Raw genomic sequence first — 17,205 nt, 5'->3', positions numbered from 1 at the left:
AGTCTGCTGAAGGACAAGTTTGTATAATGAGCTCAGTGTCTGCTATAATCAATTTCCTTTTGTGGATATACCCTCTGGTGGGTCATCATAGAAAAATGTGTCTCTTGGAGAGCGACCAAATTATTAATACCCATTGCTAACTTAATTCCCTTTCATACAACAACAATGATAACAGCAATATAATTTCCTCCATGAGGAAAAGCAAATGAAACCACTGGAAGGAAATAGACAATGTCCTCAAGGATGCAATTTCTTTCCGCAAATCCTCATCAGTATCAGATGTAAAATGAGAGGAAACAGTATTCCTGAATTTTAATCTGTCATTTTAGAGATGAATGAATTTGAACAGCCTTGCTTCTATAACCAAGAGGCAAGGCTCTTTCAAATGTGACAGAATCTCTATAGGAGAGGACACAGCGAATCTCATACAAAATTATGAATGTGGAATGTAATCCATCACAGAGTGCAATTCAATGTCCTTAACTGTTATGAAGATAACTCCTAATACGAATGACTTTATTAATTTTAAGGTATATGCCATTACATAAAAGATGGAATTCAGATTGAAACGTTGCACAATATCTATGCATATAAAAATTACTTTGCTATCTTTGCAGACCTTGCTGGTTGTTGAGTAGGCCTAGACAACTTAAATGGACGACAAATAGAAAAATGCTCTACGGTGAATTGGAGCCTGAATGAAAAATGCAGAGACCAGAATACCGTACTTGACATAAAAGCCTATCGGATGGACTGACATGACCAGAGGCAGTCTATTTAATTCAACACAGTCCCATGAGCAACACATCTGACCTGATAAAATGCCCAATGTGAGGTCTTAAAAGGTTGCAAAGATGTGCTGGGGTCCAGTATATTAACAGGAGAAACCTACTGTGATGGAATATTGATAAAATGCTTTTTTGGTGCACATTACTCGAAGAGTTCATGGCTCACTGCACTAAATCAAAATCAAATCAAATCAAATTTTATTTGCCACATACACATGGTTAGCAGATGTTAATGCGAGTGTAGTGAAATGCTTGTGCTTCTAGTTCCGACAATGCAGTAATAACCAACAAGTAATCTAACTAACAATTCCAAAACTACTGTCTTATACACAAGTGTAAGGGGATAAAGAATATGTACATAAAGATATATGAATGAGTGATGGTACAGAGCAGCATCGGCAAGATACAGTAGATGGTATCGAGTACAGTATATACATATGAGATGAGTATGTAAACAAAGTGGCATAGTTAAAGTGGCTAGTGATACATGTATTACATAAAGATGCAGTAGATGATATAGAGTACAGTATATACGTATACATATGAGATGAATAATGAATAATATGTAAACATTATAGGTAGCATTGTTAGGTAGCATTGTTTAAAGTGGCTAGTGATATATTTTACATCATTTGCCATCAATTCCCATTATAAAAGTGGCTGGAGTTGAGTCAGTGTGTTGGCAGCAGCCACTCAATGTTAGTGGTTGCTGTTTAACAGTCTGATGGCCTTGAGATAGAAGCTGTTTTTCAGTCTCTCGGTCCCAGCTTTGATACATATGAGATGAATAATGAATAATATGTAAACATTATAGGTAGCATTGTTAGGTAGCATTGTTTAAAGTGGCTAGTGATATATTTTACATCATTTGCCATCAATTCCCATTATTAAAGTGGCTGGAGTTGAGTCAGTGTGTTGGCAGCAGCCACTCAATGTTAGTGGTTGCTGTTTAACAGTCTGATGGCCTTGAGATAGAAGCTGTTTTTCAGTCTCTCGGTCCCAGCTTTGATGCACCTGTACTGACCTCGCCTTCTGGATGATAGCGGGGTGAACAGGCAGTGGCTCGGGTGGTTGTTGTCCTTGATGATCTTTATGGCCTTCCGGTAACATCGGGTGGTGTAGGTGTCCTGGAGGGCAGGTAGTTTGCCCCCGGTGATGCGTTGTGCAGACCTCACTACCCTCTGGAGAGCCTTACGGTTGTGGGCGGAGCAGTTGCCGTACCAGGCGGTGATACAGCCCACCAGGATGCTCTCGATTGTGCATCTGTAGAAGTTTGTGAGTGCTTTTGGTGACAAGCCGAATTTCTTCAGCCTCCTGAGGTTGAAGAGGCGCAGCTGCGCCTTCTTCACGAGTCTGTCTGTGTGGGTGGACCAATTCAGTTTGTCTGTGATGTGTATGCCGAGGAACTTAAAACTTACTACCCTCTCCACTACTGTTCCATCAATGTGGATAGGGGGGTGTTCCCTCTGCTGTTTCCTGAAGTCCACAATCATCTCCTTAGTTTTGTTGACGTTTAGTGTGAGGTTATTTTCCTGGCACCACACTCCGAAGGCCCTCACCTCCTCCCTGTAGGCCGTCTCGTCGTTGTTGGTAATCAAGCCTACCACTGTTGTGTCGTCCGCAAACTTGATGATTGAGTTGGAGGCGTGCGTGGCCATGCAGTTGTGGGTAAACAGGGAGTACAGGAGAGGGCTCAGAACGCACCCTTGTGGGGGGCCCCAGTGTTGAGGATCAGCGGGGTGGAGATGTTGTTGCCTACCCTCACCACCTGGGGGCGCCCCTTCAGGAAGTCCAGTACCCAGTTGCACAGGGCGGGGTCGAGACCCAGGGTCTCGAGCTTGATGACGAGCTTGGAGGGTACTATGGTGTTAAATTCCGAGCTGTAGTCGATGAACAGCATTCTCACATAGGTATTCCTCTTGTCCAGATGGATTAGGGCAGTGTGCAGTGTGGTTGAGATTGCATCGTCTGTGGACCTATTTGGGCGGTAAGCAAATTGGTGTGGGTCTAGGGTGTCAGGTAGGGTGGAGGTGATATGGTCCTTGAGTAGTCTCTCAAAGCACTTCATGATGACGGAAGTGAGTGCTACGGGGCGGTAGTCGTTTAGCTCAGTTACCTTAGCTTTCTTGGGAACAGGAACAATGGTGGCCCTCTTGAAGCATGTGGGAACAGCAGACTGGTATAGGGATTGATTGAATATGTCCGTAAACACACCAGCCAGCTGTTCTGCACATGCTCTTAGGGCGCGGCTGGGGATGCCGTCTGGGCCTGCAGCCTTGCGAGGGGACCAATTTGTAAGTCGCTCTGGATAAGAGCGTCTGCTAAATGACTTAAATGTAATGTAAATGTTAACACGTTTAAATGTTTTACTCACCTCGGCTGCAGTGAAGGAGAGTCCGCATGTTTTCGTTGCAGGCCGTGTCAGTGGCACTGTATTGTCCTCAAAGCGGGCAAAAAAGTTATTTAGTCTGCCTGGGAGCAAGACATCCTGGTCCGTGACTGGGCTGGTTTTCTTTTTGTAGTCCGTGATTGACTGTAGACTCTGCCACATACCTCTTGTGTCTGAGCCGTTGAATTGAGATTCTACTTTGTCTCTATACTGACGCTTAGCTTGTTTGATAGCCTTGCGGAGGGAATAGCTGCACTGTTTGTAATCAGTCATGTTTCCAGTCACCTTGCCCTGATTAAAAGCAGTGGTTCGCGCAGTGGTTCGCGCTTTCAGCACACTTGGGCGTACTTCTGAGTCAATAACCAGTCCTCTCTCTTCTATGCTGAGAAACATCTCCTGAGCACTTCCAGGTGACACAGTACTGTTCCTAGTTACCAACACATGATCTAGAGAGACAATGTACATTTTATGACTGCATGATCTGTCTAGTATAAGGTCCTAATAACCGTGCATCGGAGACCTACACGAGTCCCTCTTGTGCATATTCATCTCTTCGATAGGACACAAATAAATGACATAATCATAAACCTGTACATTGTTCAGTACAGATACTGAAGACAATGCCAATGTCTCTGAGAGCTGGTGACATGTCTTCAGTATGTATGAGATGTTTTCCCCTGCTACAGTAGTACAGTGCAGGACGTTAGCTGCAGCAGCAGCCTGTGTATCATAGAGACGGAGGCTACAAGCAGCTGCAGCTAGACAGTCATTCAGGCAGAGAGGCAGGCTGCCGGGGGAGGAGAGGACAGAGCCGAGTACTGTTGGATCATTGTTTCACCATGAATTATAGAACAGGGCATGAAATGTTAACTGTTCAGTTTCCAACTGATTTAGACATCACCTTAGTGAGTCATACTGTATTCGTCACACTGATTTCAGCGGACTTTGTTTCTTTCACAGGGATTTCTTCAGTTGTGATGTCATTTGGTACGATGCAGTGATATGAGAAGGATCCTGGGGAAAGCCATGTAATCTTGATACTTAGTCTATTCAGTAGCAGTCAGTCTGTTCTTCATATTGCATTTGCATAACATTTTTATTAGATACAGATTATGTAAACCTTTGATATGTAACCAAAACAATAAAGTTAGATATCGCTTTTTATCTCAATATAGCTAGATGGAAAATGGTTATGGCTTTGTTACTAAAAACTTAGATAACGATTGTGAACAGCGCCATCTTTTAAAAATCCACATACAATAATATCCAATCCAATTATATGACTATTTGAGTTTTTAACAGTAGCTACAATGATATATTACAGTTACTTATCATAATTCCTGTTATTATAACGTGACGTTCTTTAGGTCATTAGATTAGAGATAAACATCATGGTCCCAAATCAAATACTTGTGTATCATACTACACTTCAACCGAATGCAGCATCAGATCGGTGTCAAGTGTTTGGTTGTACACTTATTGGCTGCCTGGAAGCAGACACAGCATCTCGGGAGAGAGAGATGCGTTTATTTATAGAGAATAATGAGTCTAATTGGTAAATTGGTCCTATGATTGATCCAGTATTGAGTGTGGTGCTTGTCTGTCTGGGCTCCCCAGTGATGGATGCCATTAAATAGAAGAGACGACAAGCAGGAGGAACATGGATCTGTTCTACTGCTGGTCCCAGGGAGCAGATATGTTTAATACTGGAGCTGTTAAAACTATTCTCTTCAGAAGATGTCTTCCTGAGAACTCAGCTCACCCACAGTAGCCAATTATCTAGGCACAGAGCAATACGGTGGAACTGTCACTATGCTTAATACTTTCCTTTATATGGAGACAGTTTTATTTATGTTTCTTTTCTGTGAACAGTACAACTATAAATGCAGCTCACTGAGAAGTGTTTTTCTTCTTCGTTTTTCTTCCCTCAGCCCTGTGTCATTCCATCAACGCCCAGTGGTTGAAATGATAAAGGACTCTGTCTGACCCAGTCAGCGCTGCCTCTACACTGTAACACACAATGACAGAAATAACGGCTCATATAGCAGATATTTACACCCAATCATCGTAAATGCATGTGGTTATTCAGAGGCCCGGGCTCTGTGATGATCGCATTCTGTGTCGGAGGAGCAAACTAATCTGATATTTCAAAACACCATCACCACTGTTCCACCACTCTGGAAACAGAGCTCTCTCTCTCTCTCTCTCTCTCTCTCTCTCTCTCCCCCCCTCTCTCTCCTCTCTCTTTCAGATTCTCTCTCCTAGCTAGTGCCATTATATGTGTTTCCTCTGTCCCCTTAACCTTTCAATCAGTAGCAGCCCCGGTGATGAGCTAAATATAGATCTTAATTCAATAATTGTTATTTATCCATCAGTCACTCTATATATTATTTCCAATGTGGCAGTGTGTAGTTACTACAAATGAGTGTTCTGGTTCTCCATGGTACAAAGCTCTCATTACCACTGCTTGAGAGGCGCCATAGATCAATTATTACTCAGTACATAACAATATTCCACCTTGCACAGAAGACTTAGCTCAGGGACCTATCCCTTCCTGGCTCCAGGTTTAAAAAGAAATTACCCTGTTGCCCTGGGTTGCTGCTTGCTGGAAGCAAATCATGGATCTGAGGTAACGTTTAATGGATTTGAAATATAATTTGGTTCTGGGTTGGGTCCTAAGAGACAGGCCACCATTCTCCTAACCACATTACAGGTAATAAAAGATTCTCCTGAATTCGTTACCTAGACAGTAGACACAGAACATCATGCACTTTGATCATCCATGTGACTTCCATTTATTTTCCATTTAAAAGGCACAGAAGGGCAGATTATGAGAAAATATGGAACAATTCCATAGAAAAGACACCATAGACTAGATATAAAATCCTCTAGATATGTTATATTTCCCTAAATTGTATATCTAATCAAAATGTAGCTTACGTAGTGTAATAAGCAGTCTGTCATAGTTTATATAGTGAAGCTAGTTTGGGATCTAAGTTTGATGTGGTTTTGAGGTCTGAAATAGGAAAATCTATTTTGCATTTGTTCCAACACAAACAGCCCACCTACGGTATATGAAATGCTAAGCAAAGCCTGTATTTATCTGAAATGCTTAACACAGCCTAGCGGTATGCCACAATAGATATATAAACCATGCGACCAAGCTGAGGTGACATAGTGAACACGCTACAGGCCAAGGTCTCAGACAGTCCTTTTTCATCTAATTGCAGATTTGAGGTTATTGCTTGGCCTGTCCTGTCCTCACAAGCAGCTGTGTGTGGTTTCCTGGGCTGGGAGGTGAGTCTACTTCCCCTTCCTTTAGACACCTGTTATTAATTCTCTCCTATTTAATCAGAAAAACCTGGGAGGTATCAGCCAGGCTTCCGGCCGGGACGGGAGGATGACAAATGAATTGCCAGGTTAGAAAAATGGACTCAAATTCAGTCTCTCCCGGGAATTCTTGTTTCACATCCATGAGATGCATTGTTCCTCTCTTCCTCTCTGGGATAATGGATGGTGCAGCGCATGGAAGCACAGTGCAGAATGTCAATAAATAGTTAATGTTCTGAAAAGCCACCTTTTAGCTAGGCCTAGCTATCGCTGAAGCTCTGTAGCTCTGTACAGTTGGTATACGAGTAATTTACCTCGCAGCGAGGATACTTACAAGGAAAAAGTCAAATGGGGGAAAAAATCTCAGGAAAAACTAACTTTGAGGTAAAACATTAGTTTGTGGTGCTTCTCATCTGTGAATAGAGTAATAAAGAGGGGAGAACACAGAGGGAAACAGAAGGTCATTTATATAACTGACATGGTGCTCTTTTAAGGCCATTTAAAGCCCTCCTTTGCATATAAAGTGGTTTCATTATAATCAGTTTTAAAATCCTTTCGCCTTGCTGTCTATCCTCTGACGGTGAAGCTAGCTACCTGCAAATGTCACTGATGCTGGCTCACATACAAATAAAATAATTTTTCCATTCCTTTGCTATGCATCAGAGTTCACAACGGAGACTCATTTTGTAATGTGTCCACAGAAAGAACACACATTGGAATTTGGCATGGAATTTCACAGTTTGTCACTCTTGCTATGTTTCTCTGTAGCAATACAAATGAACAAAAGCTGTGGCTAGTTTGGATGGTTGAATCTATCTATTCTGTTATTCTGTGGATGTGTGTTTAGCTAGTAGTCTGTACCATGCTGTAAATTCATGCATATTGCCATGCTTCACTGCCTTATACCCATTTGCTTGATAATACACACTATATTGCTTATTAACGTCACGGCAGATGGATGAATTCTCAGGGCTCTTCTCTTAATAGTGAGGTGAAATACATTTTCAATAAAAAGAGAACAGTTAGAAAAGTATTTACAGAGAGTTTCATCACTTGAAATAGAAAGGGTCAAAAAGCCTGCTATGTCTGTGAATGGTTTCTCTTTCAAGTGTTTGAGAGAGGAATGGATGTTTTTCCTGTCAACTGATATTTGATATAGAGCAGAAAGCAGGTCACCCTGGTCTGTCGGTCTGTTTTTCAGACGGTCTGATGGTGGTGTTTTAGTGGTAGTCCATCTAGGGGTGTGTCTTCAGACAGGCGTTGGACAGTGGTGTTGGCTATAAACAGGGTTATATTCCTTTTTCTTCTGAAGAGATAAAAGATTGCATCATCTGTTTCTGTTCAGGATCACTGCATCATACAGTTGGATAACGATCTGTGACTATTATGGACAATTAACTGCAAAACTTTACTTTAATTTGTTGTTATTATTTTTTAAATTGTACCTTTAATTAACTGGGCAAATCAGTTAAGAACAAATTCTTATTTACAATGACGGTCTACCCTCTAACCCAGACGACGCTGGGCCAATTGTGCCTGTAGTGACGCCTCTAGCACTGAGATGCAGTGCCTTAGACTGATGCGCCACTCGGGAGCCCACATGGGTAAATTAATAATTTAATTGATATAAAATTGATTATCATGTTTCAAAGGATATAGTAATAACCTGGTTTCAAAAACAATCTCATACTGTGTGTGTGTAAAGGGGTAGAACAGCTGTAATGATTGCAGATAGATTATAGCTTCCATCAATATAAACTCAGCAAAAAAAGAAATGTCCCTTTTTCAGGAGCCTGTCTATCAAAGATAATTCATAAAAATCCAAATAACTTCACAGATCTTCATTGTAAAGGGTTTAAACACTGTTTCCCATGCTTGTTCAATTAACCATAAGCAATTAATGAACATGCACCTGTATGCAATTAAGGTCAGAGTTATAAAAACTTAGAACACAAAGAGGCCTTTCTACTGACTCTGAAAAACACCAAAATAAAGATGCCCAAGGTCCCTGCTCATCTGCGTGAACATGCCTTAGGCATGCTGCAAGGAGGCATGAGGACTGCAGATGTGGCCAGGGCAATAAATTGCAATGTCCGTACTGTGAGACGCCTAAGACAGCACTACAGGGAGACAGGACAGACAGCTGATCATCCTCACAGTGGCAGACCACGTATAACAACACCTGCACAGGATCAGTACATCCGAACATCACACCTGCAGGACAGGAACAGGATGGCAACAACAACTGCCCGAGTTACACAAGGAACACACAATCCCTCCATCAGTGCTCAGACTGTCTGCAATAGGCTGAAAGAGGCTGGACTGAGGGCTTGTAGGCCTGTTGAAAGGCAGCTCCCCCCCAGACATCACCGGCAACAACATTGTCTATGGGCACAAACCCACCGTCGCTGGACCAGACAGGACTGGCAAAAAGTGCTCTTCACTGACGAGTCGCGGTTTTGTCTCACCAGGGGTGATGGTCGGATTCGCTTTTATCGACGAAGGAATGAGCGTTACACTGAGGCCTGTACTCTGGAGCGGGATCGATTTGGAGGTGGAGGGTCCGTCATGGTCTAGGGCGGTGTGTCACAGCATCATCAGACTGAGCTTGTTGTAATTGCAGGCAATCTCAATGCTGTGCGTTACAGGGAAGACATCCTCCTCCCTCATGAGGTACCCTTCCTGCAGGCTCATCCTGACATGACCCTGTGCTTGATTTCCTGCAAGACAAGAATGTCAGTGTTCTGCCGTGGCCAGCGAAGAGCCTGGATCTCAATCCCATTGAGCATGTCTGGGACCTGTTGGATGGGAGGGTGAGGGCTAGAGCCATTCCCCCCAGAAATGTCTGCGAACTTGCAGGTACCTTGGTGGAAGAGTGGTGTAACATCTCACAGCAAGAACTGGCAAATCTGGTGCAGTCCTTGAGGAGGAGATGCACTGCAGTACTTAATGTTGCCGGTGGCCACACCAGATACTGACTGTTACTTTTGATTTTGACCCCCTCCACCCCCTGTTCAGGGACACATTATTCCATTTCTGTTAGTCACATGTCTGTGGAACTTGTTCAGTTTTTGTCTCAGTTGTTGAGTCTTGTTATGTTCATACAAATATTTACACATGGTAAGTTTGCTGAAAATAAATGCAGTTGACAGTGAGAGGACATTTAGTTGTCTGCATCACTTCATCATTTCCAATCCCCCATATGTATTTATTGCCAATATATACACCACCATTCAAAAGTTGGATGTCACTTAGAAAACCCCCTTTTTTCGTCCATTAAAATAACATCAAATTGATCAGAAATACAGTGTAGACATCGTTAATGTTGTAAATTACTATTGTACCTGGAAATTGCAGATTTTTTAATGGAATATCTACATAGGTGTACAGAGGCCCATTATCAGCAAACATCACTCCTGTGTTCCAATGGCACGGTAGTGTATATTTCCTTTATTACACTCCAATCCTATCACCCATCCCCCAATTGTAGCAAACTAGTGAACAACAACACTCAGGCCTGTATTTTCAGCTTATACGTACCATATACATTTTATGGACACAGTCTATTTTACAATAGTTTTATTGTGTTTGTTTTTAACTCTTGTCCTTTCTCTGTACTGTAAGTGTTTGTTTAATAGTGAACAGATTTCCACATGTTACCATGAATAAAATAATGGCCGTTTAAATGAATGAAACCAGGGACAATGTGTTCCAAATTCCACCCAGATTCTGCTGTCTTAATATGAAGACTCCCATTCCCCAGGGAAACATTCCATTCGGTTTCATCTGACAGCTCACTAATGCACTGTCTTCCTATCTCCACACTATCTGTGTCACGACTCCGACCGAAGGACACTCCCCTTCCCGTTCGGGTGGCGCTCGGCGGTCGTCGTCGCCGGCCTACTAGCTGCCACTGATTATTTCCTCCCCCTCCTTATGTGTTTATTGAGTGCACCTGTTTTGAGTTAGGTAGTTAGTAGTTAGGCTTTATTAGTCAGCCGGCCCGCCTGGTTCCTTGTGTGGGATTAATTATTGTGACCTTCTGTTTTGTGTAACTTGTGTGCACGTCTATGGGTTTTGTGTTTTCCCATTTTGTGTTTTTTTTCTGGACAGTTTAAGTCCTCCTGTTTGGGGCATTTGTTTGTTCATTACGCCCTGTGTTTTCGTGGGGGTTGGCTTATGTTCGCCGTTTCTCTGTGCATTAAAATAGCACTCCCCTGAACTCTCTGCTTCCTGCGCCTGACTCCTCACCCACTACACTCAGACCGGTACAATCTGATCAAGTAAAGCCACGTGATATGCAATATTTCTGCTAAATACTCACTCAAATGTATTTTTTCTTTTAATGTTGTGTAACTTTAAAGGTACGCTTTAAAGACATTGTTCGAGACAAAGTCGACAACCCACTATTTCAGTTCTTATGATGTACAGAACAAGCAATACAATCCTGAAAATTGGTCTACTCCAAAAATAGGCAATTGAAAAGGTAATGGTAGCATTATCAATAATGTATTTTTCAATGACAATATTTTATCTTTATGGAACATTGACCCTACAGTTATAATATGGTGATTTAGAAAGATTTTAGAAAATAAAATAGTGATAGTCTCCAGCTGCTCTCAATTGAACTCAGAAATAATCTGAGAACACTTTTTATTGTCTTTGAAGTGACGTTCTGAAGCTATGAGAGCTAGTCAACTGATGAGAGAATGGACAGACATTCTCTGATCCTGAGAATCCAAAGATCTCTACGGGCTACAACAGAAGTATTTTCATATATTGTGTGTATGAATGTGTAGTTTCATGTATTTTGATGTGTATTGTGGTGCTATATAAGGCCCATCTGGAAAAGAGACCTTGTTCTTACTCCCTGTCAAAATAAAGGTTAAATAAATATACCACATGTGTAGCTCTGTGCTGCTGTTCAAAGCATAAATCAATTTTGCATTCCCTCATTGCAGACAACTAATAGCATCATCTAAGTTCCTGAAGCTGAAGGATTGTTTTTTTGAATGAGCCCACACGTTAAGTCACTTTGAAAGTCTGGCTCAAACAAGATAACATTCCATAATAGAAAGGAGTTTAACTTCCTTCTAAATGAGAGTAAAGGTCCGGAAACCTAATTTAACGGTGCTATATACAAGGGAAAATATTTGATTGAATGAGGGGGATGGCAAAAAGGGAAACACAAATAGAATGCAGCCAGGATGCTCTGCTGCAGTATAGCGTGGGCTTCAGGAGACAACTTGAAGACTTCAAAGTCAACAGATGGCTGGCTGGCTGTATCAGGAACAGCCAATGTTCTACAGAACAAGCCCACGGTCCAAAGTCCCTCCGAAGCTAATTACAGCAGAGAAGGAAAAACCAACAGTACAACATGCTATAAGCTGCTGGTGTTGCTGGGCTGGCTGAGTAAGACCTTGGTAGTTCCCTGAAGCTACATACGTATCTCTCACCACCGTGGGAGGAGAGCACTGAGGAAGAGCATGAAGAATAATCAATGTCATAAAAACTAGAAAAAGATAATTATATACTGTAAACGAAAAGCAGCCTTGAACTTTACTTCCCATTCCCCATGTAGGCGGTTAAATGCAATATCTTGATAAAAGAAGGAAGGGGGTGCTATCCAAGGACTCAGCGCTGGCACATACTGTACTATAAGGCTTTGTGATGGTGCAGCAACCCTTCCTGTAGTCAGATACCATAGAGAAAGCGTTGACAGGAACTTAGATATACAGATTGTGTAGGTGACTTATACGAAGGCGGCCGGGAGTGTACTTAAAGGGTATCTGTGTGTGTAGAGGGCGAGGTTGTCGATCAATGCCTCGCTGCCTTAATGCATTTTGTGATTTACAAAAAGGTCATCGTCTCCATGTAATTGACAAGCTGATGAAAGCTTATGGGGGGCGAAACCCTACTGAGTGACACATTAGAGATGCGGTAGCTTCTAATCCACTGAGCCTGCCATTGGAACATGGCCTTATGGAGTCTTTGGTTCAGGAGATGCTATAGCTCCCTTTGAAGAATGACTGGAGGCTGCCGAAGAGCCTGAAACCTTTCATACAGTTTGAGAGGTCTGGCAGATTGAAGCAATTTTCCCCAGACATTGTATTGTTTTATGAGGTCATGGTCAGCTCTTGGCTCCAGAATCCGTTGCCCTGGGTTTTGTTGAAGCATCACAGCTGCAAATAGCCACAAACGACACATCACACGGTCATGGCTGGAAATTGCAAATGTTTTGAAAAATAAAATATTCTCAAAACGATATTGAATGTTGGATATCTATGACTTAAAGGCTTATTTCAGTATAGTGATGCTACAGAGCTTTACATTCTCCCTTCTGAACAAAATTGCACTGAACTATGAGTTTGAAAAAGACTCTTTCCTCCAAAATCAATCTTGTTTAAAACATGTGTCAATGAGTAAAATATGGCACAAAAATATGTTATCATGGCAGCACATTAATGTTTCATGATATATCTTATTGTGTGCCCTCATCAAAATCTTCTACTAGCAGCCCTCTTGAGCGCAGATGTATCGATTTTAAAAGATGTCCTTTCATTTAAAACCTTGCAGATGTATCGATTTTAAAAAAATCCTTTCATTTAAAACCTTATATGAAGATGCTGCTATCTCAGGCACCAGCCATTGATCCATCCCTGAATACAAAGAGGGAGACAGAGCACTGGTAGACTCTAGACTCTGTGCCTCTCAACAACCCTAAACCCTTCAGTGTGTCCGCGCCCTCCAGCTCCGCTCGTGGAGGTGAATGTCTCCCCCCGCCAGTGAGAGCAGGATTATGTGAAGGTCTGGCTGGTTCTTCCTCCAAGCCGTGGGAGTCTGACCCTGATAAATCTCCCCCGGCTGTGAGGCAGCACGACCACATTTTGTAGCGACAAGCTCAGGGTATGGATCCCAATTAATGGAGGAGAAGCTTCTCTAGCTGCTGCTCTAGAAGTTTGAGACGGGGGCAGAGCCAAGCAAGCGGAACAGAACAACGCAGAAATCCAGCCTGTCTCCTCAGAGAGGAGCAACAAACTAACTTCTTCACTCTGACAGAAACTTCTACCTCTCAACAATACTCAACAATAATGTGTATGGCGGAAGCACTGCGAATACAATAAACAAGCTATTGAGTTGTGGGTAGTGCTGTGGCCTAGAGAGTGCAGGGAGGGAGTCAGCGGAGCCTAGTGGTTAAAGCGTTGGACTAGTAACCGAAAGGTTGCAAGATCAAATCCCCGAGCTGACAAGGTACAAATCTGTCGTTCTGCCCCTGAACAAGGCAGTTAACCCACTGTTCATAGGCTGTCATTGAAAATAAGAATTTGTTCTTAACTTACTTGCCTAGTTAAATAAAGGTTAAAAAAACTGTGGTGGAGCACAGAGAGTGGGACGGTCTGGTTCACAGCTTGCTGTATTAGGGTCATTCACCTACTTTAGTGTGTGGGTGATGTATGAAGACTGAATCAAGTGGTATGAAAATCATATGGTACAATACCCAATAAACCACTCTCTCTGTCGGTCTCTCTCTCATCTGTGAAGTTGAGTTGTACACCTTCAAACTGACAGTTTGTTTTGCAACTCAAGTCTTTGAAATTATGTCAGCTTTATTCATAAGGGTTACTTTTATCTTGGGGCTCATAAATGGATGCATTTCTACATCTTGAAGAAAACCCCACCTAAAATAGAATACAAGTACTGTCCTCCGAAGTATTTCTCTAGGGGACAAACAGTAATTGCCTTGATGTCTTCAAACGAATGCAAGAATGCATCTTGGCTGATACATTTCTGGTACACCGTGTTGTGCATAGGGATGCATTTCGCATATGTATTATGCATTATTTCTGGTTTGTCTCTTTGGGAATCAACAGTCAAGCTTTGTGCTGTCTTTAACTGTGGACTCACTGTCAAATATGTACAAGCAACAAAAAACAAACATAATATTTGATGATTCAAGTCATGTTGCTACTTCAATAGCAAAGTGGTATTTACTATGTTCACTAACGACACCATTTCCTGATGAATGTGCATGCCATCATTGTAGCCTCTTTCAGCCACTGCATGTACTGTACAGTGGGGAGAACAAGTATTTGATACACTGCCGATTTCGCAGGTTTTCCTACTTACAAAGCACGTAGAGGTCTGACATTTTTATCATAGGTACACTTCAACTGTGAGAGATGGAATCTAAAAATCCAGAAAATCCCATTGTATGATTTTTAAGTCATTAATTAGCATTTTATTGCATGACATAAGAATTTGATCACCTACCAACAAGTAAGAATTCCAGCTCTCACAGTCCTGTTTTTCTTAAAGAAGCCCGCCTGTTCTCAACTCATTACCTGTATTAACTGCACCTGTTTGAACTCGTTACCTGTATAAAAGACACCTATCCACACACTCAATCAAACAGACTCCAACCTCTCCACAATGGCCAAGACCAGAGAGCTGTGTAAATACATCAGGGATAAAATTGTAGACCTGCACAAGGCTGGGATGGGCTACAGGACAATAGGCAAGCAGCTTGGTGAGAAGTGCAATTATTAGAAAATGGAAGAAGTTCAAGATGACGGGAAATCACCCTCGGTCTGGGGCTCCATGCAAGATCTCACCTCGTGGGGCATCAATGATCATGAGGAAGGTGAGGGATCAGCCCAGAACTATATGGCAGGACCTGGTCAATGACCCGAAGAGAGCTGAGACCACAGTCTCAAAGAAAACCATTAGTAACACACTACGCCGTCATGGATTAAAATCCTGCAGAGCACGGAAAGTCCCCCTGCTCAAGCCAGCGCATGTCCAGGCCCGTCTGACGTTTGCCAATGACCATCTGGATGATCCAGAGGAGGAATGGGAGAAGGTCATGTGGTCTGATGAGACAAAAATAGAGCTTTTTGGTCTAAACTCCACTCACTGTGTTTGGAGGAAGAAGAATGATGAGTACAACCCCAATAACACCATCCCAACCGTGAAGCATGGAGGTGGAAACATCATTCCTTGGGGATGCTTTTCTGCAAAGGGGACAGGACGACTGCACCGTATTGAGGGGAGGATGGATGGGGCCATGTCTTGCGAGATGTTGGCCAACAACCTCCTTCCCTCAGTAAGAACATTGAAGATGAGTCGTGGCTGGGTCTTCCAGCATGACAACGACCCGAAACACACAGCCACGGCTCCGTAAGAACCATCTCAAGGTACTGGAGTGGCCTAGTCAGTCTCCAGACCTGAACCCAATAGAAAATCTTTGGAGGGAGCTGAAAGTTCGTATTGCCCAGCGACAGCCCCGAAACCTGAAGGATCTGGAGAAGGTCTGTATGGAGGAGTGGGCCAAAATCCCTGCTGCAGTGTATGCAAACCTGGTCAAGAACTACAGGAAATGTATGATCTCTGTAATTGCAAACAAAGGTTTCTGTACCAAATATTAAGTTTGGCTTTTCTGATGTATCAAATACTCATGTCATGCAATAAAATCCAAATTCATTACTTAAAAATCATACAATGTGATTTTCTAGATTTTTGTTTTAGATTCCGTCTCTCACAGTTGAAGTGTACCTATGATAAAAATGACAGACCTCTACATGCTTTGTAAGTGGGAAAACCTGCAAAATCGGCAGTGTATCAAATACCTGATCTCCCCACTGTATGTCTTATGACGGTGTGTCTGGTAAGCTTTTAAAGAAATAACCATAAAGCCCTGAAGCAACAGCTGGTTTAGATGCACTTCAACATAAACCGGTTTATGACTGACAGGCATCTAAACAACAAGACAACAAGACATTCCCAATGATGAATAGTTTTCTCTTAGGTGTGAATACAAATCACATTGCCCCAGGTTGAATTGACACCTCTGGAGCTCCACCACCCCTGTATGTGGTTGTGTGAATTGTCTTTAAAGTGACTGACACTGAGTGGGTTAACAGTTACTGTGGCTCCCTTTGGAGCTTTAGACCTTCTACCTTTTTTTAGACAGGGCGAATTATAGAAACCCTATTTCTTAGCCCCAAAATACACCGATTGAAAGGAATGCTAATGTCATTATGTTTCCTGTGCCTTTCAGCAGCCTTGAAAAATAAGGCTCCTTTAGAGGTTTTGTGTCATTGAAGGATGTTCAGGTGAGCTACAGCAATGATTAGTGCAGAGGTTTCTTTCTTCAGAGAAAGGAGACGGGGATGTTCATCTTTCCTCTATGCTACCCTGTGTTCTCACACGTTGATATGGGGAACTAAATGGTCTGGGATAAGACAAATTGAACTTACCTGTTGGATGCACACACAAAGAGAAGCATGAATGGTTTAGAGGGGAGTGAGAGAGACAAAGGGGGAGAGTGAGAGAGAGAGACACTATGGGCCCTATTCAATCAGCTTTAGCCATCATCCGCTGTGTCGGGGTTGGAAATGCATTAAAGCTGTCAAATCCACAAGTCTCTCCTGGCATTATACCTAAAGTGGACATTGCCATTGGCTGCAGGGAGTCGCATTATGAGGAAATCCCATGCAGCATTGTTTACAAGTTGGAACACTGGAATGTGAGAAGTAATCTACACCTCGATTAGGCTGATAGAAATCCTCATTATTTTATTGAAAGATTTTCAATTTGATCACAATTATTTCCATGTATCCTACACTTTCTTGTTCTTAACTTCTAACGTGAGTGGGCCCGGTGTGGCTTCGTGACAATGATCAAGAAAAGCTGCTCGCC

At 42.4% G+C, this 17,205-nt stretch overlaps 1 protein-coding gene across 1 annotated transcript in view; it reads right to left on the bottom strand.

Moving 5' to 3' along the window:
• Positions 1-17,205, bottom strand: part of LOC135550831 (carbohydrate sulfotransferase 8-like) — a 263,202-nt gene that overhangs the window by 105,850 nt on the left and 140,147 nt on the right. The gene's annotated exons all lie outside the window — the stretch shown is intronic.

This window comes from Oncorhynchus masou, chromosome 1, assembly GCF_036934945.1.
Source record: "Oncorhynchus masou masou isolate Uvic2021 chromosome 1, UVic_Omas_1.1, whole genome shotgun sequence".
In the NCBI taxonomy this organism is placed as follows: Eukaryota; Metazoa; Chordata; class Actinopteri; order Salmoniformes; family Salmonidae; genus Oncorhynchus; species Oncorhynchus masou.
This window is presented reverse-complemented; position numbering and strand designations above follow the sequence as displayed.